This window comes from Giraffa tippelskirchi, chromosome 3, assembly GCF_054371585.1.
Source record: "Giraffa tippelskirchi isolate mGirTip1 chromosome 3, T2T-mGirTip1v1.2.pri, whole genome shotgun sequence".
Taxonomy (NCBI): Eukaryota; Metazoa; Chordata; class Mammalia; order Artiodactyla; family Giraffidae; genus Giraffa; species Giraffa tippelskirchi.
In genome coordinates this window covers 59524391-59549833 of record NC_137277.1, presented here as the reverse complement: position 1 = coordinate 59549833, position 25443 = coordinate 59524391, and the positions used below count along the sequence as shown (strand labels likewise).

Here is a 25443-nt window from a genome sequence, read left to right as displayed (position 1 = left end):
GTCATCTTTCCTTTATGTAGTCAAAATTTTATAGCTAAAATATGGACCAAATAGTGCTCAAATTGTCTTTTATATCAGGGGCATATCAGCTGATAAAAATCTTGGATTGTACCTCTGGTGGGAAGTGAGGTCTTTGTCACATCAGAAGAATTTGAAGGGTGCAGCTAAGGCACCATGTAACCCAGGCAGAGAAGGACAGAGCTAAGGCACCATGTAACCCGAGCAGAAAAAGAGATTCCCAGGAGCAACTAGGTGACTCACCATCTGGTGATTCCCTGAAACGTGGAAGGCACTCTTGGGAAGGTTCAGAGGCAACACCCAGGCTCCTGTAAATCAATCAGGACCAAAAGGGAAAGAAGTGAAAGTGACAGGGAAGAAGGCTGAGGAATCCTGCCTACAATCCTATTGGGGAGGCGGTGGCCAGGGGACAATGGTCTCTGTTTTGCTTCAACCACTATATGCCTGACACAGTGCAGGGAAGTTGTCTTGCTGGGGGCGTATGCCCTTGTGGCCTGATCTGTTCCATGTCCCCCTTATCCTCACATGGGAGTCTTCAGGTGGCTGGCGTCCTAATGGCTTTTAAGTGCCTGACTTGTGTCCACCCAATATTGGTTGGCCTAGTCCTCAGTTTGAAAGAAGACAAAGGAGAGACCCTCGCCCATTCAAGTGGAAGCTACTGGGGCACTGTGAGCACTGGGGCCTTTGGAACACACCAGAGGGTAACCCTGGACAGAGTTCCTCAGCTGCTTCCACAGCACTTGCCTGTTCTCAGAGGGTCCCTATGAGAAAGGAGCAGCCAGGAGGTAGGGAAAAGACCCCAAGTCCTGGTATGGGCCACCAAAAATGTCATGGTCCAAGCATGGGTTGGAAAAGAATTTCCATACATGAGGCAGAACGAGAGAAAAATAAAGTTGATTACAGTGGGACACTCTGTTAGAACAGTGGGCCAGTTCAAGGGAGAACCAATGTTGAACAGGGGTCCTTAGTCCTCTTTTATACCCAAGGTACAAGGAGTGTGGTAGGGGCCTTGCAGGTCATTTGCTCATTGGATGAGGCATGTATACTGGGTTGGGGAAGATTCAGGCAAATACCTTCTCTCTGTGTGGGGTAGGAAGGGAGACAGGTTATACTACTCAGGAGGACCTGAAATCCATTAGTAGTTAGAACACGAGGGAGAGAAGACAAAAGGGTCTGTTTTTTCCGTTCCTGCATTCCAAGACTCTCCTTGGTTTTATCTGCTTTTTTGTCCTTGGGTCTCTACATTTTCCAATGAATCAGTTATTGGCATCAGGTGGCCAAAGTATTGGAGATACAGCTTCAGCATCCGTCCTTCCAATGATTATTCGGGAATGAGTTCCTTTAGAATTTACTGTTTTAAATCCTTGTTGTTCAAGGGACTCTCAAGAGTCTTATCCAACATCACAGTTCAAAAAAATCAAATCTTGGGTGCTCAGCTTTCTTTATGATCCGACTCTCACATCCATACATGACTACTGGAAAAACGATCGATTTGACGAGATGGAACATTGTCAGCAAAGTAATGTCTCTGCTTTTTAATATGCTGTCTAGGTTGGTCATGACTTTTCATTTCAAGGCTGAAATCACCAATTGCAGTGATTTTGGATCCCAAGAAAATAAAGTCTGTAATTGTTTGTCTGCAATGGAAGTCTGCTTCCATTGTTTCCCCATTTATTTGTCATGAAGTGATGGGACTGGATGCCATGGTCTTAGTTTTTTGAAGTATGAGTTTTAAGCCAGGTTTCATGCTTCTCTTTCACTTTCATCAAGAGGCTCTTTAATTCCTCTTCGCTTTCTGCCATAAGCATGGTGTCATCTGCATATCTGAGGTTATTGAAATTTTTCCAAGCAATATTGATTCTAGCTTGTGCTTCATCCATCCCAGCATTTTCCATGATGTGCTCTGCATACAGTTAAATAAGCAGGGTGACAATATACAGCCTTGACGTACTCCTTTCCCAATTTGGGACCAGTCTGCTGTTTCACATGCGGTTCTAACTGTTGCTTTTTGACCCACATACACATTTCTGAGGAGGCAGGTAAGGTGCTCTGGTATTCCATCTCTTTCAGAATTTTCCACAGTTTGCTGTGTTCCACACAGTCAAAGGCTTTGACATAGTTATTAAAGCAGAAGTAGACTGCTTTTCTGGAATTCTTTTGCTTTTTCTATGATCCAATGGATGTTGGTAATTTGATCTCTGGTTCTTCTGCCTGTTCTAAACCCAGCTTGAACATCTGGAAGTTCTTGGTTCATGTACTATTGAAGCCTAGCTTGAAGCATTTTGAGCATTTCTTTGCTCGTGTGCGATATGGATGAAATTGTGCAGTGGTTTGAACATTCTTTGGCATTGCCTTTCATTGGATTGGAATGAAGATTGACCTTTTCCGGTCCTGTGCCCATTGTTGAATTTTCCAATTTGTTTGCATATTGAGTGCAGCACTTTCACAGCAACATTTTTTAGGATTTGAAATAACTCAACTGGAATTTCATCACCTCCATTAGCTTGGTTCATAGTGATGCTTCTCAAGGCCCACTTGACTTCACATTCCAGGATGTCTGGCTCTAGGTGAGTGATCACACCATTGTGATTGCCTGCACCATGAAGGTCTTTTTTGTACAGTTCTTCTGTGTACTCTTCTATGTACTCTTGTATAGTTCTTCTGTGTACCTCTTCTTAATATCTCCTACTTCTGTTAGGCCTTTACCATTTCTGTCCTTTATTGTGCCTATCTTTGCATGAAATGTTCCACTGGTATCTCTAATTTTCTTGAAGAGATCTTTAGTCTTTCCCGTTCTAGTATTTTCCTCTATTCATTTGCATTGATCACTGAGGAAGACTTTCTTATCTCTCCTTGCTATTCCTTGGAACTCTGCATTCAAATGGGTATATGTTTCCTTTTCTCCTTTGCCTTTCACTTCTCTTCTTTTCATAGCTGTTTGTAAGGCCTCCTCAGACAACCATTTTGCCTTTTTGAATTTCTTTTTCTTGGAGATGGTCTTGCTCCTTGTCTCCTGTACAATGTCATGAATCTCTGTTCATGGTTCTTCAGGCACTCTGTCTGTCACATCTAATCCCTTGAATGTATTTATCACTTCCCCTGTATAATCGTAAGGGATTTGATTTAGGTCATACCTGGATGGTCTAATGGTTTTCCCTACTGTCTTCAATTTAAATCCGAATTTGGCAATAAGGAGTTCATGATCTGAGCCACAGTCAGCTCCTGCTCTTGTTTATGCTCAATGTAGAGTTTCTCCATCTTTAACTGCAAAGAATATAATCAATCTGATTTCAGTATTCTTAATGTGATGGGAATGCCAGATCACATTACCTGCATCCTGAGAAAACTGTATGCAGGACAAGAAGGAACAGTTAGAACTGGACGTGGAACAATGGACTGATTCAAAATTGGGAATGGAATATGTCAAGGCTGTATATCATTACCTTGCTTTTTTAACTTATATGCAGAATTCATCATGCAAAATGCTGGTCTGGATGAAGCACAAGCTGGAATCAAGTTTGCAGAGAGAAATAACAACCTCAGATATATAGATGATACCACTTCAGTAGCAAAAAGTGAAGAAGAACTAAAAAGCCTCTTGATGAAGGTAAAAGAGCAAAATGAAAAGGCTGGCTTAATACTCAACATTCAGAAAATGAAGATCATGGCATCTGGTCATATCACTTCATGGCACAGTGTCAGATTTCATTTCCTGGAGCTCCAGAATCAATGTGGATGGTGACTGCAGCAATGGAATTAAAAGATGCTTGCTCCTGGGAAGAATAGCTATGAAAAACTTAGTGTATTGAAAAGCAGAGACATCACTTTGCACACAAAGGTCTGTCTAGTCGAAGTTATGTTGTTTCCTGTTGTCATGTATGGATATGAGAGTTGGACAAAGAATTGATGCTTTCAAACTGTGGTGCTAGAGAAGACTCTTGAGAGTCCCTTGGACAGAAAGGTGATCAAACCAGTCAATCTTAAAGGAAATCAACCCTGAATATTGATTGGAGGGACTGATGTTGAGGCTTAAGCTCCAATACTTTGGCCGCCTGATGGGAAGAGCCAACTCTTTAGAAAAGATCCTGATGCTGGGAAAAGGGCAACAGAAGATCAGACAGTTGGATAGCATCACTGACTCAATGGACAAAAGTTTGAGCAACTCCAGGAGATAGTGAATGGGAGGGAAGCCTGTTGTTCTGTAACCCAAGAGGTCACAAAATGTCAGACATGACAGTGACTGAACAATAACAGCAGCAACATTGAGTCAAAAACTGAAGAATGGGTAAGCATGATAAGATACAGGGGGTACAGAATGACAAATTTTTCTAAAGCAGAAAAGCCTCATTTTCAACTATCCTAAGTATAGAGGGAGCATCAGTGCATTCCAAGAACTGATAGTGCAGTTTGGCTGAAGCTCAAAGAGCTAGAGATAGAGTGATATTTTGTAGGGCAAAAGGAGACAGACAACTCAAAATAATAAGAAAGGATTTCATTCTTGATTGACTGTAATTCGCTGAAAGGTTTCAGAAAGAAAAATAGCATCAAATTGTACTATAGTTACAAGAATTTTTCCAATGTCACTTTTAATACACATCTCTTCTTGGCAGAATTGCTTCAGTGTGCACTAATTGATGAGCTTAAACTCCCACAAAAAGTCAAAGAAGAGGCACTAAATATATAAACATGAATATCCACTTAAGATAGTCCAGTTTCAGTGCATGATACAGGGTGCTCGGGGCTGGTGCACCGGGATGACCCAGAGGGATGGGATGCAGAGGGAGGTGGGAGGGGGGTTCTGGAAGGGGAATACATGTACACCCATGGTGGATTCATGTCAATGTATGGCAAAACAAATACAATACTGTAAAGTTAAAGAATAGATAAATAAACTAATTAAAAAAAAAAAAAAGGGAATGAGCACGTTGAAGTGCTACAGTGACTTCCAAGGGTGAAACAACTGCCTGAGGAGAACATTAGGAATAACTCTGAGATTGCTGTGGATAAATTGTTGTTGTTGTTCGTCATTCAGTCATGTCCAACTCTTTGTTACCCCATGGACTGCAGTACGCCAGGATTCCCTGTCCTTCACCATCTCCTGGAGCTTGCTCAAACTCATGTCCATTGAGTAGGTGATGCCATCCAACCATATCATTCTCTGTCGTCCCCTTCTCCTCCTGCCCTCAATCTTTCCCAGCATCAGGGTCTTTTCAAATGAGTCAGCTCATTGCATCAAGTAGCCAAAGTATTGGAGCTTCAGTTTCAGTATCAGTCCTTCCAATGAATATTCAGGGCTGATTTCCTTTAGGATGGACTTGTTTGATCTCTTTGCAGTCCAAGGGACTCTCAAGAGTCTTCTCCAACACCACAGTCAAAAAGCATCAATTCTTTGGTGCTCAGCCTTCTCACATCCATACATGACTATTGAGAAAACCATAACTCTGACAAGATAGACCTTTGTTGGCAAAGTAATGTCTCTCTTTTTCCATATACTGTCTAGGTTTGTCATGGCTTTTCTTCCAGGGAGCAAGTGTCTTTTAATTCATGGCTTTAGTCACCATCTGCAGTTACTTTGGAGCCCAAGAAAATTCTGTCACTATTTTCATTGTTTCCCCATCTATTTGTCATGAAGTGATGGGACTGGATGACATGACCTTAGTTTTTTTGAATGGTGATTTTTAAGCCAGCTCTTTAATGATGATATTTAATTATTATTATTATTATTACCAAGATAGTTGCCAGGTCAAAGGGAATGTCTTTGTGAAAGATATTTAATACATATCAAATTCTAAGGTGGTTCTTTTTGATGTTAAAGTGGTATGAAAATTACATAAGGATATTTTGCCTTATTTTTGTTATGAAAGACGTTTTGTGTTACCACATTTTGTGTACATTAACAGCCAACATGATGTATTAGCGAATGGATAGATTTTCAAATCACAGTATCCTGGGTTTAAATTTTCACTGTGCCTGCAGGAGTTATTTAGTCTACCTATGTTTGACATTCTTCATTATAACAAAATTATTCCCTCTCCTTCTACAGCTCAGCTGCTTCTACTATATAATAACAGTATGTTAGTTACTCTTATGTTCACCAACATATAATCTTTGTTGATTTTAATAATATACTCATACATAAGGATAGCATACTGCCCACATAAAACGGCCAGATAATCTAAACATCTGGGGATCTGGTAGGTAGAGAAAAGGAGTAATATTGATATGGCTCACTTTATTTGAAAAACAAAAGAAAACAGCTTATAACATAAAGACACAACCACTTCACCACACAAGGTTGTTAAATCTAACTACCAAGGAAAATAATTTAGCAGATATATCACTATAGCCTACACCTGCAATTTGCATAACTGTAGAAGATATGATTTTGAATCAATGGAGAAAGCTGAAGTGTAGGGATAAATTAGTACTTGCAACAGTACTAATAAACTTTATTCACCCTCCAATATAATATTTAAAATCAGTTTTCATGTTCCCAGTATGATGTGTTATTAAACAGGGCACTTTTATTTTTCTATCAGTAGTACATCAACAATAATAGGTGACAAGTAAGTATTTGTTAAACCAACAAATGAGCAGATGAATAGCTGAAGCATTTGTGAGTCAAAGTGTATCAAGCAAACAACTTTAAATACCTAGAGCTAACATAACTTGTAATACTTTCAGTGTTCCCTTAAGTGAAACCTTTGCTTAAATCAATAAAATTCAAAAGATGAAAAAAAAGTTAATATAAAATGCCTAGTCCAATGTGTATCATAAAGTAAATATCACTAAATTGTTTCTGTTATAGTTACTAATGACAAAGATATAAACTTTTATTGCAACGTATGTTTGTTTCAATCTAGTGTTGACCTAAAATTACAAAAATCAGTTTGTATTTTTATTCAAGTATTGAGATTTTTATTTAAAAATTATAATAAAACACACACACACATATTAGAAGTGAATTCCAGTTATATGGTTCCTGAATTGGAGGTGGGGTTTGGAGGAGAGATGAGGATTGGAGAGTTACTATCCTATGTTCCTGATACTGATCCCTCTTTTTCTTTTTTTTTTCTTTACCTGCTTGGGTATTTACTGAAACAGTAAATGAAACTATTTTTGAAACAACAGACAAAAACTTTATTTGTTGGCCAAGGAATGGAGAAGTGGAGCTTATGCTCTGAAAGTGCCTTCTCTCTGATTACAAGTGGGACAAGCCTTTTTTTTTTTTTTTTAATAGAAAAGGGAAGGGAGTGAAGGATGTTACAAGGGATGATCATCCTGATTCATGGAAATAGGGGGGTGATTTCCTACAATGGGGTCTGTGCCTCTTTTCTTCCCTTTTATGGTCCTTTGGGGTTTAGGTCAAATGCAGGTGGAACCAACATGGTGCTGTTGAGAGGGCAACAGGCAGGAAGGCCAGGGGTCTCCAAATGGAGGAAACAGGCTACACGTGTCATACATTTTTTATCTCTCTCTTAAATGGCAGAAGGAAACAAACTACAAGTGTCAGATTGTGTTTCCCCCCCCCTTCTCTATAAAAATTAAGAGGAGGTTTCATTTAAAATTCTGTGTTGCCATGACGACACCTGGTCCCATCTGAACTTAACTTTTCTCAAACCTTGAGCTTGTTAGCATTTGTTAATGCGTTTTTCTTGTGGAAATGTTTTTCTTAAGCTATGTTAATGAACTATGTATTTACTCTAAACTCTGTCTTTCTTCAAGTTGGTTCCTCTTAAGACTCAGAACCAATAATGGCTCAACATATCAGTATGTTTTAATCATACCATTGTTCTCCTAATCTGGTGAAGGAGACTATGCATTTGCTTGGAAATCTGCTTTTCTTCAAGATTCACATCAATTGTTTTCTACCATTTCTCTTCATTTCAAAATAAAGATTTCTTAAAATTCCTTTAGTTTATGGACCCTTCTGAGAATCTGATAAAACTTATGGACCTGTTCTTCAGGGTGTATCAGGTTGTCCAGATTCAGCTCTAGTGCCATATTTACAATGAAGACTTAACCAACTGCCACAGGCAGAATTCACTGTCTTGATTTGATATGCACATGTAGTATTGTATTAGTTGAGAACATAATCAGACTTGTAGTTCATGAGTCTGTACATTCTGTCAGGAATCTTGTCTTATTTATCTTTAAATTTCAAGTTTCTATTGAGTTTAGTATAGAGTAGTAACTTAAATTTGGTAATTTGTAGAAAAAAAAAAAAGATTCCTGTTGGGTTTTCTTGCTGCTGCTGCTGCTGCTAAGTCACTTCAGTCGTGTCCGACTCTGTGCGACCCCATAGACGGCAGCCCACCAGGCTCCGCCGTCCCTGGGATTCTCCAGGCAAGAATACTGGAGTGGGCTGCCATTTCCTTCTCCAGTGCATGAAAGTGAAAAGTGAAAGTGAAGTTGCTCAGTCATGTCCTACTCTTAGCGACCCCATGGACTGTAGCCTACTAGGCTCCTCCGTCCATGGGATTGTCCAGGCAAGAGTACTGGAGTGGGGTGCCATTGCCTTCTCCGTTCAAATTCTCTAAGGAACATTTTTTCTCCATAGTTTCTCCTGTGACTGACTAGAAACGATTCTTCACAGCCAATTCTTCTTTCAACCTCTACATTTGATCACTTTCCATGACATGCCTAAGTTCTGAAAAGAAATAAGGTAAACGAGTATAATAAATGAGCAGTCATGGCATATACTTCCATACTTTTTTTTAAAGTTATTTTAAATACGAACAAATAATCATGAGTATCTTGTATGATGACATAAGAAAACACACATATGCCTGTTGTCTATGTGTCTATTATTTCCAAAAGTAACATGTTAGTCACTCAGGCATATCCAACTTTTTGTGACCTCCTGGACTATAGCTCTGTCCTTGGAATTCTTCAGGCAAGAATACTGGAGTGGGTAGCCATTCTCTTTTCCAAGAGACCTTCCAGAGCCAGGAATTAAACTGGGGTCTCTTGCATTACAGGAGGATTCTTCACCAACTGAGCTATGAGGGAAGCCATGGTGAGGGAAGCCAGGAGTCAGTGATAGGATGGATGATGTAGCATCTTGAGTATGTAACCAGCATTAAAGAAGTGATATTAGGAACCACAGAGACAAGAAGATCTATATTATTTCAACATGAATACTGAAGAGTTATATAATTATGAGCAATAACGGCATTGATAGTTTTCTAATAATGGGAGATCTGAAATTAGCCAGAAACTGCAGTTGACCAAAAAGCAAAGCAAAACAAGCAAATAATATAGATGATTCCTGAACTAGACAGGAAATGATGGTGTTTGGATGTTGCAAAGATACTTCACAAGTACTTGCTGATAGGACAGTAAAAGAAAGAAAAAAGAATGTATACTCCTTTTTATTCATTTTAATAACTATTTATCAATAAATCACTACGACTAAAATAACTCAAAAATTCTCTAATGCATTTAGTCAAAGTGTATATATAGTGAAAGGGTCCTGCTGCCCAACACACTAAAGGGGTAGCCCTTTTTGTCAACACAATTCCTGCTCTTCTGAACAAATTCCAGAATACATATTCAAAGCAGTCATTGTGTATTATGCCTTTGAATGTTTTATTTATTTTATATTAAAATATAGTTGATTAACAATATTGTGCTAGTTTCAAGTATACAGCAAGTGATTCAGTTATACATATACTTGCATCTATTCTTTTTCAAATTATTTTCCCATTTAGTTTGATATATAATATTTAGCAGAATTTCCCATACTATACACTAGATCCTTGTTGATTATCCATTTTAAATATAGCACTGCATACATGTCAATTCCAAACTGCCTAACTTTCTCTCCTACCCTTTGCTTGGTAACTGTAAGTTTATTCTCTAAGTCTGAGAGTCTGTTACTGCTTTGTAAATAAGTTCATATGCATCATTTATAAGATTCTGCTTATAAGGGATATCATGCGTGATTTCTATTTATCTTTCAAAATTATTTCACTCAGAAGATCCATCCATGTTGCTGCAAATGGCATTATCCAGTCTTTTTAATGGCTGAAAAATATTCCATTGTATATATGCATCACATTGTCTTTATCCATTCTTCTATCAATGGACATCTAGGTTGATTCCATGTCTTCGCTATTATAAAATAAGAAGTGCAATGAACATTAGGATGAATGTATCCTTTTGGGCCAAGTACTTCTCTGGATACATGCCCTGGGGTGAGATTACAGAATCATATGGTAGCTCTATTTTAATTTTCTTAAGAAACTTTCATACTCTTCTCCATAGTGACTGTTCCAATTTGCATTCCCCCTAAGAGTATAGGAGGGTTACCTTCTCCCCAAACTCTGTCCAGTATTTGATGTTTGTTTGTGGAATTTTTAACAATAGCCATTCTGATGGATGTGACGTGATATCTCTTTGTAACAATTAGTGAAGTTGAACATCTTTTCATGTGCCTCTTGATGATCCATTGAGATAGACAAGGCTGTGGTCCGTGTGATCAGATTAGCTAGTTTTCCCTGTCGGCCGCCACCCCCGGCCCCCAGCCCCCAGCCCGGCCTAGGCTCTGCCGGTCGCCGCCCCTGGCCCCCGGCCCCAGCCCCCAGCCCGGCCTAGCCCCTGTCAGCCGCCGCCCCCAGCTCCTGGCCCACCCTAGCCCCTGTCAGTTGCTGTCCCCGGTCCCCTGGCCTGGCCTAGGCCCTCTCGGCCGCTGCCCCCGGCACCCAGGTCCTGGCCCGGCCTAGGCCCTGTCAGCCGCCGCTGACATTAACCTCAATGAAACTAAGCCATGCCGTGTGGGGCCACCCAGGATGGATGGGTCATGGTGGAGAGGTCTGACAGATTGTGGTCCACTGGAGAAGGGCATGGCAAACCACTTCAGTATTCTTGCCTTGAGAACCCCATGAACAGTATGAAAAGGCAAAAATATAGGACACTGAAAGATGAACTCCCCAGGTCACTAGGTGCCCAATATACTAATGGAGATCAGTGGAGAAATAACTCCAGAAAGAATGATGGGATTGAGCCAAAGCAAAAACGGTATCCAACGGTGGATGTGACTGGTGACAGACGCAAAGTCCGATGCTGTAAAGAGCAATATTGCATAGGAACCTGGAATGTTAGGTCCATGAATCAAGGCAAACTGTAAGTGGTCAAACAGGAGATGGCAAGAGTGAACGTCGACATTCTAGGAATCAGCGAACTAAGATGGACTGGAATAGGTGAATTTAACTCAGATGACCATTATATCTACTACTGTGGGCAAGAATCCCTTACAAGAAATGGAGTAGCCATCATGGTCAACAAAAGAGCCTGAAATGCAGTACTTGGATGCAATCTCAAAAATGATAAAATGATCTCTGTTCGTTTCCAAGGCAAACCATTCAATATCACGGTAATCCAAGTCTATGCCCCAACCAGTAATGCCGAAGAAGCTGAAGTTGAACGATTCTATGAAGACCTACAAGACCTTTTAGAACTAACACCCAAAAAAGATGTCCTTTTCATTATACGGGACTGGAATGCAAAAGTAGGAAGTCAAGAAACACTTGGCGTAACAGGCAAGTTTGGCCTTGGAGTACTGAATGAAGCAGGGCAAAGGCTAATAGAGTTTTCCCATGAGAACACACTGGTAATAGCAAACACCCTATTCCAACAACACAAGAGAAGACTCTACACGTGGACATCACCAGATGGTCACCACCGAAATCAGATTGATTATATTCTTTGCAGCCAAAGATGGAGAAGCTCTATACAGTCAGCAAAAACAAGACCGGGAGCAGACTGTGGCTCAGATCATGAACTGCTTATTGCCAAATTCAGACTTAAATTGAAGAAAGGAGGGAAAACCACTAGACCATTCAGGTATGACCTAGATCAAATCCCTTATGAGTATACAGAGGAAGTGACAAATAGATTTAAGGGTCTAGACCTGATAGACAGAGTGCCTGATGAACTATGGACAGAGGTTCATGACATTGTACAGGAGACAGGGATCAAGAAAAGCCCCATGGAAAAGAAATGCAAAAATGCAAAATGGCTGTCTGAGGAGGCCTTACAGATAACTTGGAAGAGAAGAGAAGCGAAAAGCAAAGGAGAAAAGGAAAGATATTCCCATCTGAATGCAGAGTTCCAAAGAATAGCAAGGAGAGATAAGAAAGCCTTCCTCAGCGATCAGTACAAAGAAATAGAGGAAAACAACAGATTGGGAAAGACTAGAGATCACTTCAAGAAGATTAGAGATACCAAAGGAACATTTCATGCAAAGATAGGCTCGATAAAGGACAGAAATGGTATGGACCTAACAGAAGCAGAAGATATTAAGAAGAGGTGGCAAGAATACACAGAAGAACTGTACAAAAAAGATCTTCATGACCCAAATAATCACGATGGTGTGATCACTCACCTAGAGCCAGACATCCTGGAATGTGAAGTCAAGTGGGCCTTAGAAAGCATCACTACGAACAAAGCTAGTGGAGGTGATGGAATTCCAGTTGAGCTATTTCAAATCCTCAAAGGTGATGCTGTGAAAGTGCTGCACTCGATATGCCAGCAAATCTGGAAAACTCAGCAGTGGCCACAGGACTGGAAGAGGTCAGTCTTCGTTCCAATCCCAAAGAAAGGCAATGCCAAAGAATGCTCAAACTACCACACAATTGCACTCATCTCACATGCTAGTAAAGTAATGCTCAAAATTCTCCAAGCCAGGCTTCAGCAATATGTGAACCGTGAAATTCCAGATGTTCAAGCTGGTTTTAGAAAAGGCAGAGGAACCAGACATCAAACTGCCAATATCCGCTGGATCATCGAAAAAGCAAGAGAGTTCCAGAAAAACATCTATTTCTGCTTTATTGACTATGCCAAAGCCTTTGACTGTGTGGATCACAATAAACTGTGGAAAATTCTGAAAGAGATGGGAATACCAGACCATCTGACCTGTCTCTTGAGAAACCTGTATGCAGGTCAGGAAGCAGCAGTTAGAATTGGACATGGAACAACAGACTGGTTCCAAATAGGAAAAGGAGTACGTCAAGGCTGTATATTGTCAACCTGCTTATTTAAGTTATATGCAGAGTACATCATGAGAAACGCTGGGCTGGAAGAAACACAAACTGGAATCAAGATTGCCGGGAGAAATATCAATAACCTCAGATATGCGGATGACACCACCCTTATGGCAGAAAGTGAAGAAGAACTAAAGAGCCTCTTGATGAAGGTGAAAGAGGAGAGTGAAAAAGTTGGCTTAAAGCTCAACGTTCAGAAAACTAAGATCATGGCATCTGGTCCCATCACTTCATGGGAAATAGATGGGGAAACACTGGAAACAGTGTTAGACTTTATTTTTTTGGGCTCCAAAATCACCGCTGATGGTGATTGCAGCCACGACATTAAAAGACGCTTACTCCTTGGAAGGAAGGTTATGGCCAACCTAGATAGCATATTTAAAAGCAGAGACATTACTTTGCCAACAAATGTCCGTCTAGTCAAGGCTATGGTTTTTCCAGTGGTCATGTATGGATGTGAGAGTTGGACGGTGAAGAAAGCTGAGCACTGAAGAATTGATGCTTTTGAACTGTGGTGTTGGAGAAGACTCTTGAGAGACCCTTGGACTGCAAGGAGATTCTATCAATCCATCCTAAAAGAGATCAATCCTGGGTGTTCATTGGAAGGTCTGATGTTGAAGCTGAAACTCCAATACTTTGGGCACCTCATGCGGAGGGTTGACTCATTGGAAAAGACCCTAATGCTGGGTAGGATTGGGGGCGGGAGAAGAAGGGGACGACAGAGGATGAGATGGTTGGATGGCATCACCGACTCTATGGACATGGGTTTGGGTAGAATCCGGGAGTTGGTGATGGACAGAGAGGCCTGGCGTGCTGCAATTCATGGGGTCGCAAAGAGTCGGACACGACTGAGCGACTGAACTTAACTGAACTTGATCATCCATATGTCTAATTAGGAAAAATGTCTATTTATGTCTTCTACCCATTTTTTTGATTGAGCCTTTTGTTTTAATGATATTAAGCTGCATGAGTTGTATATACATTTTGGAGACTGATCCATTATAGGTCACATTACTGGGAAATATTTTCTTCCATTCTTATGGCTGTATTTTCATTTTGTTTAAGGTTTCCTGGCTGTGCCAATGCTTTTGAGTTTAATTAGGTTCAGTTTTCATATTTTATTTTTATTTACATTACTCTGGGATATGGCTCAAAAATGATATTGCTGTGATTTATGTCAGAAAGTGTTCTGCCAATGTTGTCCTTTACGAGTTTTATCCTGTCCAGTCTCACATTTGGGTGTTTAATACATTTTGAATTTATTTTTGTGTACAATAAATGGTCTGTTTTTAATGTAACTGTCCAATTTCCCCACCAATGGTCAAGGAATAAATCCAAGAATTAAATATAACAATTGTAAACATGCATGCACCCAACATAGTGGCCCCTCAATTTGACTTAAGAGTCAAATACTAAGAGCAACCACAAAAGGATAAATTAACAGTAATACAATAACACTGGTGGGCCTTTAACATCTCAGTATCATCAATTGGCAGATCAGCCAGACAGAAAATCAGTAAGGGAACACATTACATAACTCATTAGGCCAGATGAACTTAATTGATACTTACAGAGCATTCTATCCAAAAAGCAGCAGAATATATATTCTTCTCAAGTGCACATGAAACATTCTCCAGATTGGTCACATTCTGGGCCAGAAAGTGAACCTCAGTAAATTAAAAAAAAAAAAAGAAAGAAAGAAAGAAAAATTGAAATCATATTAAGCATCTTTTCTGACCACATTATGAGATCAGAAACAAATTACATGAAAAAAAAAAAACAAACTAAGAAACACAGACATGTGCTACTAAAGAACCAATTCTTCACCAAAGAAATAAAACAGAAACTCAAAAAATACCTAGAGACAAATGAAAATGAAAGCACAATGATCCAAAACTTATGAGATACAGCAAAATAAATTTTAAGAGTGAAGTTTATAGCAATGCAACCAAATCTCAGGAAGCAAGAAAAATCTCAAATAAAATTAATGGTGTTACACTTAAAGAAGCTAGATAAAGAGTAACAAGGAAAACCTAAAATTGGTAGAAGGCAAGAAGTGATAAAGATCAGAACAGATATAAATTAAATAGAGATGAAGAAAATAATAGGAAAGATCAATGAAATTAAAATCTGAATCTTTGAAAAGACAAATAAAATTGATAAACATTTAGGCAGACTCATCAAGAAAAAAGAGGAGAGGACTCATATCAATAAAATTTGAAATGAAAAAGGTTAGATTACAAAGGATACTACAGAAATACAAAGGATCATAAGGAACTACTCTGAGCAACTGTATGCAAAACACACACACACAACCTGGAACAAACTGACGAGTTCTTAGAAACAGACAATCTCCCAAGACTGAACCAGGAAAAAAATAGAAAATATGAATGGCCAATCACGAGTACTGAAATTGAAACTCTGATCAAAAACTCCCAATGAAGAAAAGCCCAGGACCAGGTAGCTTCACAGACACCTATCAAAATTCTAGGTGGCTACAAAATTCTATGAAACATTTAAAGAGCTAACATCTATCCTTCTCAAACGCATACACAAAAATTGCAAAGGAAGTAAAACTTTCAAACTCATTCTCTGAGTCCATCATCACCATGATACCAAAACCAGACAAAGATAACACACACACACACACACACACACACACACACACACACACACACACACAATGCAGGTGAATATCACTGTGAAAATAGACACAAAAATCCTCAACAAAATACTAGAAATTCAAATCCAACAACACATTAAAAGACTCATATACCATGTATGATCAAGTGTGATTTATCCCAGGGATACAGAGATTTTTCATTATCTGCAAGTCAATCAGTGTATTATACCATATATCAACTAATTGAAGAATAGAAATCATATGATCATTTCAGTAGATGCAGACAAAGCTTTTGACAATATTCAACAGCCATTTATGATAAAAGAATTATCCAGAAACTGGGCATAGAAGGATATACCTTATATAATAAAAGTCATCTATGACAAAACTACAGCTAACTTCATCCTCAACTGTGAAACCTGAAAGCATTTCCTCTAAGATTAGGAACAAGACAAGGACGTCCACTCTCAGCAGTTTTATTCAACACAGTTTTGGAAGTTCTAGCCATGGCTACCAGAGAAGGAAAACAAATAAAAGAATTCCCAATTGGAAAAAAAAATGAATTTAAACTGTCACTGTTTGAATATGACATGATACTAAACAAGGAAAATGTTAATGACACAATGAGAAAACTACTAGAACTCATCAATGAATTAGGTAAGTTACAGGTTACAAAATTAATATACAGAAATCTGTTGTATTTCTATACACTAACCGAGAAATAATAGAAAGAGAAATTCAAGAACCAATCTCATTTACTATTGCATTAAAAAGAATGAAATACCTTGGAATAAACCTACCTAAGGAAGCAAAAGATTTGACCTCTGGAAAGCGTAAGACACCTATGACAGTAATCAAAGATGATGCAAACAGATGGAAAGTTATTCCATGTTCTTGGATTAGGAGAATCAATATTTTCAAAATGACTACTCTATCAAATACAATCTACAGATTCAATTCAGTCTCCATCAAAATACCAATGGCATTTTTCACAGAACTGGATCAAGAAAACTTAAAATTATATGGAGACACAGAAAAACCCAAATAGCCAAATCAATATTGAAAAAGGAAAACAGAGCTGGAGGAAAGAGACTATCTGACTTCAGACTATACTACAAAGCTGTAGTCATCAAAACAGTATGGTGCTGACACGAAAATGGAAATATAGACCAATGGAGCAGGATAGAAGCCCAGCAATAACCAGTGCAGCTACACAAAAAGGCAAAACTGGGCAACCCGAAATCATCCCCTCTAAGATTAGGAATGAGACAAGGATGTCTGCCCTCAGCAGTTTTATTCAACACAGTTGAACTGTATTCCCCATTGTATGATGGAGAAAAACATATTCTTCAATAAATGGTGTTGGGAAAACTGAACAGCTACATGGTATATTACAATTTTGTTCCCAGGTCAATGGTTGCTACTAACTTCCAACATGATGGCCAGGGGAAAAAAAGGCAGGGGGGGCGGGGGAGAGAGATTGTCTGCTATTGTTCAGTCTCATCATCTATTTCCCAACACAGCAGACAGAAGAAGGTCACTTCATAATCCATTAAAAAAAAAAAAAACAGGCATTTTGAATTTTGACACCTTTAATTTCACTGAAGAAGAAAATCTTTGTCCTCGTTAAAGAAACTTCTGATGATTTGTAATGCTGAGGAATTATAAGTATGTGTAATTTTAACAGGATGTTGTCCCTGCATCAAATTCTGGTGAAATTGTATTCAGAATATGCCTTCTCCAGATAAAATGTCACGCAACTACAATTACATGAAGCTTGTGATAAAGTAAGCAAAAGTATGTATAGAAATAAAAGAAAGTAAAATATATTAAAAACCATTTAACACCACAATTAAACAAAATAGTGTAACACAAAATGTGGTGTCTTGCCTACTGCTTTGGTAAAGTTTAGTTTTTCTCACTGGTAAACATGTGAGAAAATGGCCTTTGATTCATTGCAGGCAGGAATGTAAATAACTAAGTTTTGAAAGGATAATTTGGATAAAGCTATCAAATGATTTAAAATATATGCATATTTTAGTTTATCAATCTACTGCTAGGTAGATACATTTAGTATTTTTTATGTATAATATCATTGCAAAGTAACCATAATTAAATCAAATCCAAAGGAGAAGTAATCCAAATGCCAGAATAAGACATTATTTATAAAGTTTATGTTTATATTGTGAACTTTTCTGCAGACATTAGAAATAATGTAAAACTACCTGAAATTCAGGGAATATAATACATCATTAAATAAAAATGCTAAATTATCCCAGTAAGATACAACATTATTAAAATTTATGTGACATATATATGTGTAAATGTATATAATACAAAAAGACCTAAGCAAAATACCAACTGTGGTTGTCTCTAGATGATGACATCTTGAATTATCTTCTATGACTGATTGCTTTGATTGCTTGATTTCCAAAATAAAAAAGAAGTACTTTTATATTCCCCAAAGCTACATTTATAGGGGGAGGAGTCAAGACAGCCAAGATGTAGGAGGACACAGTACATCTATTTCCAAAAAAGCATCAAGATTACATCTGCAAATGGAACAATTCTCACAGAGCACCTCCTGAACACTGGCAGAGGACTTTGGAAACCTGAGAGGAAAGGAAAGTTCCCTGTAATGGAGTATGATGAGAGAAAGAAGGAAGGAAAAGGAAGAGGAGACGAAGTGGGATGGGACCTGTGCCATTGTCCCCATGGAACCCACATTGGGCCTGGATTAATGATTAGTTTAGTCCTGAGACATGGTTTCTATGGATCGATACTGGTGGCCTGGTGAAAACAAAATCTAAGAGTCATCAGGGGTAATTTCTAGCATGACTACAGTTAAGGTGAGACTGAGAGCAGTGCCAACCACTGTGTAACCTGAGAGCTTGCACAGCTTATGAAAGGTAACATTACAGAGTACACTCACAGATGAACAGCTGCAGAAGATGAATACTCAGTGATCCTCTTCCAGTTGGAATGCTCCAACCCTACCTACCTCACACAGCATATTAGAAACACAGATAAGAAACAGATTTGGGAGCCCCTACTCCAAAAACTAGGGAGCAGACCCCATCCCTGACAGAGCAGAGACAACTGCAAAGGGGAGGCCCTACTCAGTATGTAGTGCAGGCTATGGTCACCACAACATTAGTCACACCACCTATTGAAGGGATATTAGGCAGCATACACTGAGGAAAGAGACAGGAGACATTTATACTAAAAACAAAACTTGGAACAAAAAATTAAGCCCACACAGGCTACACAGGGATGGTCTCACATAAAAATAGCCCTCCAAGACATTCTGAGATTCTGGCATCAGAAGGAAGAAACCCCAGAGCATTTATCCTTGAGGATCAACAGGGCTAGAGTGCAGGAGCTCCACAGAGCTGGAGGAAACAGAGTTTCTACTCTAGGAGGATGCATACAAGGTCTCACATGCACTGAGACCCTGCACAATGCAGTACTTCCACAGAACCTGGGACAGATCTAAGTAGGGGTCTTATATGGCCTCCCAGATAGGTGGGGATTATCTGTAACTCTCTTTAAGGGGAAGAACACAGGTAGTAGAGGCCCCAGGAAATATTGATTAACCTGAGCTCTCCCAGAGGTCTCCATACTGGCACCAAGAACTGACCTCACCCAACAATCTGCAGGCTCCAGTACTGTAAAACCTCAGGAAAAACAACCAACACAATAGGGACACAAACCAATCCATCAGAAGACAGGCTGCCTAAAGTAGTACTAAGCTCACAGCCACCTCAAAACACATATGACCCTGCCCACTAGAGAGAGCAGCTAATTCCATCCACCAGAGGCCATACCAGTGCACCCACCAAGATGCCTAAAAAAGCCCCTGGACCAACCACACCCAGCAGGGGGAAGGCACCATAAACCACAGGAACTATGTATGGTCCTGCAGCCTGTAGAAAGAAGACCACAAACACAGAAATTAAGGCAAAAAATGATACAACAGAGAAATATGTTGCAGATGAGGGAACAAGGTAAAACCCCACAAAGATAACTAAATGAAGAGGAGGTAGGCAATTTACCTAAAAAATAATTCAAAGTAATGATGATTCAAAATCTTGAAAAGAATAGAAGCACAGTCAGGGAAGATAGAATAAATCTTTAACAAAGAGACAGAAATTTTAAGAATAAGCAGAAGAACAACACAATAACTGAAAGGAAAAATACACTAGAATCTAGCAGAATAAATGAGTCAGAAGAACGAATAAGTGAGCTGAAAGACATAATGGTGGAAGTCACTGTCACAGAACAAAATTAAGGAAAAAAAAATGAAAAGAAATGAAGACAGTCTCAGAGACATCTGAAACAATACTAATTGCATCAATATTTGCATTATAGGGGTCCCAGAAAAAGAAGAGAAAGGGAAAGGGCCTGACAAAACATTTGAAGAGATTATAGCTGAAAACTTTTCTAACATGGGAAAAAAAACAGTCACCCAATTCCAGGAAGCACAGAGAGTCCCATGTGGAAAAAAAACTCAAGGAGGAATACACTGAGACACATGCTAATTAAACTGGCAATAGTTAAATACAAGAAAAAATATATTCAAAGCAACAAGAGTAAATCAATAAGTATCATAAAGGGGAAAGACCATAAAGTTATAAGCTGGATTTTCAGCAGAATCTCTACAAGTCAGAAAAGAGTGACATGCTATAATTAAAGTGGTGAAAGGGAAAAATGTACAACTAAGAATACTCTACACAGCAAGAGTTCACTCAGTTTCAGTGGAGAAATTAAAAGATTTACAGAAGAGCAAAATATAAGAGAATTTAGCACCACCAAAACAGCTTTACAACAAAGACTAAAGGAACTTTAGCCTTTTTTTATGGCATAAAAAAACATGCTATTACTAGAAACAAGAAAATCACCGATGGAAAAGCTTACTGGTGAAGGCAAACAAAAGTAATAGTAGGAAATCATCCAAACATGTAATGATATTGAAAAAGAAACCATGAAGAAAGTAAAAATGTAGGAAATGGGAATTCCACTTTAAATCAAGAGACAGCAACTTAAAGAACTTTGCACATATATAGACTATTATGGCAAAAGCTCATGGGAAACAAACCAAAAAAATAAATAAATAAACACTACAATATATACATACACACAAAAAAAGGATTTCAATCACAACACTAATGACAGTCATCAAATCCCAAGGAAATAGAACCAGAGAAGAAGAAAAGAAAGACCAACAAAACAAACCCCAAACAATTAAGGAAATAGTAACACTAATTTGCATATGGACAATTACCTTAAGTGTGAATGAATTAAATGTTCCAACTACATGACATAGAAAGGTGATGTGATGAAAAAATAATATAATATATACAAGAGAATCAACTCCGAGCTAGGGACAAATACAGACTGAAAGTGAGGGACTGATCACTGCCAACGGTGACTGCAGCCATGAAATTAAAAGACACACACTCTTTGAAAGAAACTCTGGCAAATCTAGACAGCATATTAAAAAGCAGAGACATTGCTTTACCAGCAAGCATCTGCATAGTCAGAGCTATTGTTTTTCCAATAGTCATGTACAGATATGAGAATTGGATCATAATGAAAGCTGAGTGCCAAACAGTTGATGCTTTCCAATTGTGATGCTGGAGGAGGCTCTTGAGAGTCCTTTGGATCACAAAGATATCAAACCAGTCAATCCTAAAGGAAATCAACCCTGGATATTTATTGGAAAGATTGATGTGGAAGCTGAAGCTCCAATACTTTGGCTCCCTTATGCAAATAACTGACTCATTGGAAAAGACCCTGATGCTGGGAGAGACTGAAGGCAAAAAGACAAGGGTGTGGTAGAGGGTGAGATGGTTAGATAACATTACTGAACTCAGTCGACATGAATTTGAACAAATTCTAGGGAATAGTGAAGGACACGTATCTCAAAGAGTCAAACACATCTTAGCAATGAACAGAAACAACATGGAAGTGAAATGAAATGAAATGAAAAAAAAAAGTTAAAAAAAAAAACACATGGAAACGAAACAATCTGTTACTAAATAACCAATGGATCCCTGAAAAATCAAGGAGGAAATTTAAAAAAAAAATACCTAGACATAAATGAGAATGGAAATATGACAATGCAAAACCTATGGGGTGTAGCAAAAGCGATTTTTGAGAGGGAGGTTTATAGCAGTAAAATTTTACCATAAGAAATAAGCCTCATGCATACTCAGTAACTTCAGTCATGTCCAACTCTTTGTGACCCTATGGACTGTACCTGCCATGCTCCTCTGTCCATGAGATTCTCCAGGCAAGAATACTGGAGTGGATTGTCATGCTCTCCTCCAGGGGCTCTTCTCAATCCCGGGATCAAATCTGTATCCCCTGTGACTTCTGCATTGCAGATGGATTCTTTAACCACTAAGCCACCTGGGAAGCCTCAGGAAACAAGAAATATCTCAAATAAACCACCTAACCTTACAACTGAAGAAACCAGAGAAAGAAGAAAAAATAAAACACAAATTTAGTACAAGGGAAAAAATATAAAAATTATGACAGATATAAGTGAAATAGAGACCAAGAAAACAATAGCAAGATAAGTGAAACTAGTTCTTTGAGAAGATAAACAAAATTAAAACAAGCAAACAAAAAACTTTTAGCTAGAAAGAAGAGAGGGGACTCAAATCAATAAAATTTGAGAGGGGGGAAAGAAAAGAATTTGCAACAAACAACACAAATACAAAGGATTATAAGAGACTACTTCAAGCAAATGTATGCAAATAAAATGGGCAACCTGGAAGAAATGGGAAAAACCTTAGAAAGGTACTATGACCCAAGGCTGAACCAGAAACAAATATAAAATATGAACAGACCAATCACAAGTAATGAAACTGAAACTGATTTAAATACTTCCAACAAACAAATGTCCAGAACAAGACGGCCTCAAACGTGAATTAACTCAAACATTTAAAGAAGAGTTAATGTCTACCTTTCTGAAAATCTTCCAAAAATTTTGCAGAGGAAAGAACTTATTTCATTCTATGAGGCACCATACTCCTGATGTCAAAATCAGACAATGATATCACAGGAAAAAATAAATAAATTAAATAAATAAATAAAGTTATAGACCAATATCACTGATGTACATGGACACAAAAATCCTAAACAAAATACCAGCAAACTGAGTCCAACAGCTCATTAACAGGATCATGCACTATGATCGAATGGGATTCATCCCAGAAATATGAGGATTCCTCAATAAATGTAAATCAATAAACATGATACTCTATATCAACAAACTGGCAAATAAAAACTACTTGATCATCTAAATAGATGCAAAAAAATATTTTTTATAAAATTAAACAACCATTTATGATTAGAAACTCTCCAGAAAGTAGGTATAGAGGAAGCCTATCCCATAATAAATGGCCATATACAAAGGTCATATACCAGCCAACAACTAACATCATTCTTAATGGTGAAAAACTAAAAGCATTTCCAAGATCAGAAATAGGGCAAATATCCCTTCTCACCATTTTTGATCAACATAATTTTAAAAATACTAACCACAGCAATTAGTCAGTTCAGTTCAGTTCAGTCACTCAGTCATGTCCGACTTGTTGCCACCCCATGAACCTCAGCACCAGGCCTTCCTGTCCATCACCAACTCTCAGAGTCTACCCAAAATCATATCCATCGAGTCAGTGATGCCATCAAGCCATCTCATCCTCTGTCATCCCCTTCTCCCCCCTCCCACAATCTTTCCCAGCATAAGGGTCTTTTCAAAAGAATCAGCTCTTCGCATCAGGTGGCAAAAGTATTGGAGTTTCAGCTTCAACATCAGTCCTTCCAATGAATATCCAGGACTGATCTTCTTTAGGATGGACTGGTTGGATCTCCTTGCAGTCCAAGGGACTCTTAAGCATCTTCTCCAACACCACCGTTCAAAAGCATCAATTCTTCAGTGCTCAGCTTTCTTTATAGTCCAACTCTCACATCCATACATAACCACTGGAAAAACCGTAGCCTTGACTAGATGTACCTTTGTTGGCAAAGTAATGTCTCTGTTTTTTAATATGCTATCTAGGTTGGTCATAACTTTCCTTCCAAGGAGTAAGCATCTTTTAATTTCATTGCTGCAATCACCATCTGCAGTGATTTTGGAGCCCAGAAAAATAAAGTCAGCCACTGTTTCCACTGTTTCCCCATTTATTTGCCATGAAGTGATGGGACCAGATGCCATGATCTTAGTTTCCTGAATGTTGAGCTTTAAGCCAACTTTTTCACTCTCCTCTTTCACCTTCATCAAGAGACTCTTTAGTTCTTCTTCAATTTCTGCCATAAGGGTGGTGTCATCTGCATATCTGAGGTTATTGATATTTCTCCTGGCAAACTTGATTCCAGCTTGTGCTTCCTCCAGCCCAGCGTTTCTCATGATGTACTCTACATATAAATTAAATAAGCAGGGTGACAATATACAGCCTTGACATATTCCTTTTCCTATTTGGAAGCAGTTTGTTGTTCCATGTCCAGTTCTAATTGTTGCTTCCTTATCTGCATACAGGTTTCTCAAGACACAGGTCAGATGGTCTGGTATTCCCATCTCTTTCAGAATTTTCCACAGTTTATTGTGATCCACACAGTCAAAGGCTTTGGCATAGTCAATAAAGCAGAAATAGATGTTTTTCTGGAACTCTCTTGCTTTTTTGATGATCCAGCGGATGTTGGCAATTTGATGTCTGGTTCCTCTGCCTTTTCTAAAACCAGCTTGAACATCTGGAAGTTCACAATTCATATATTGCTGAAGACTGGCTTGGAGAATTTTAAGCATTACTTTACTAGCGTGTGAGATGAGTGCAATTGTGTGTTAGTTTGAGCATTCTTTGGCATTGCCTTTCTTTGGGACTGCAATGAAAACTGAACTTTTCCAGTCCTGTGGCCACTGCTGAGTTTTCCAGATTTCCTGGCACATTGAGTACAGCACTTTCACAGCATCATCTTTCAGGATTTGAAATAGCTGAACTGGAATCCCATCACCTCCACTAGCTTTGTTCGTAGTGATGCTTCCTAAGACCCACTTGACTTCACATTCTACAATGTCTGACTGTAGGTGAGTGATCACACCATCGTGATTATCTGGGTCATGAAGATCTTTTTTGTGCATTTTTTTAATGTGTGTATTCTTGCCACCTCTTCTTAATATCTTCTGCTTCTGTTAGTTCCCTACCATTTCTGTCTTTATCGATCCCATCTTTCATGCAAAGATGGGCTCGATAAAGGACAGCAATTATAGAGGGGAAAAAAAAATCCAAATTAGAAAAGAATATGTAAAACTATTTCTGTTTGCCAGATCCACAGTACTATACATGTTGTTGTTTAGTTGCAAAATCATGTCCTACTCCTTTGTGACCCTATGGACTTAGCCCACCAGTCTCTGTTGTTCATGAGATTTCCCAGGCAAGAATACTGGAATGAATTACCATTTCCTTCTGCAGAGGATCTTCCCAAACCAGGGACTGAATCCATGTCTCCTACATTGCAGCTGAATTCTTTACCACTGAGCCAAGAGGGAAGCCCAATACTCTACATAAACATTCCTAAATATGTCATCAATGGGGGGCGTGGCACAACGGACAACATGTCTGATTATGGATCAGAAGGTTCTAAATATGCTACCAGCAAACTTCTCAGTTCAGTTCAGTCCCTCAGTCGTGTCCAACTCTTTGAGACCCCATGAATCGCAGCAAGCCAGGCCTCCCTGTCCATCACCAA

At 38.7% G+C, this 25443-nt stretch overlaps 2 long non-coding RNA genes across 3 annotated transcripts; one reads left to right on the top strand and one right to left on the bottom strand.

Moving 5' to 3' along the window:
- The first annotated feature begins 1065 nt into the window (after nt 1-1065).
- LOC145540844 (uncharacterized) lies at nt 1066-25226 on the top strand. The gene is made up of 2 exons (XR_014078584.1): nt 1066-1944; nt 24138-25226. It is a non-coding gene; the product is annotated as an uncharacterized LOC145540844 (long non-coding RNA).
- Nucleotides 7077-25230, bottom strand: LOC145540843 (uncharacterized). 2 transcript variants are annotated; one of them, XR_014078582.1, is made up of 4 exons: nt 25152-25230; nt 21950-22110; nt 14636-14731; nt 7077-8668 (listed from the first exon to the last, which is right to left on the bottom strand). It is a non-coding gene; the product is annotated as an uncharacterized LOC145540843 (long non-coding RNA). The 2 variants fall into 2 exon arrangements; XR_014078583.1 differs by having other exon boundaries at nt 7135-8668; nt 23239-25230.
- Between the last annotated feature and the right edge of the window lie 213 nt (nt 25231-25443).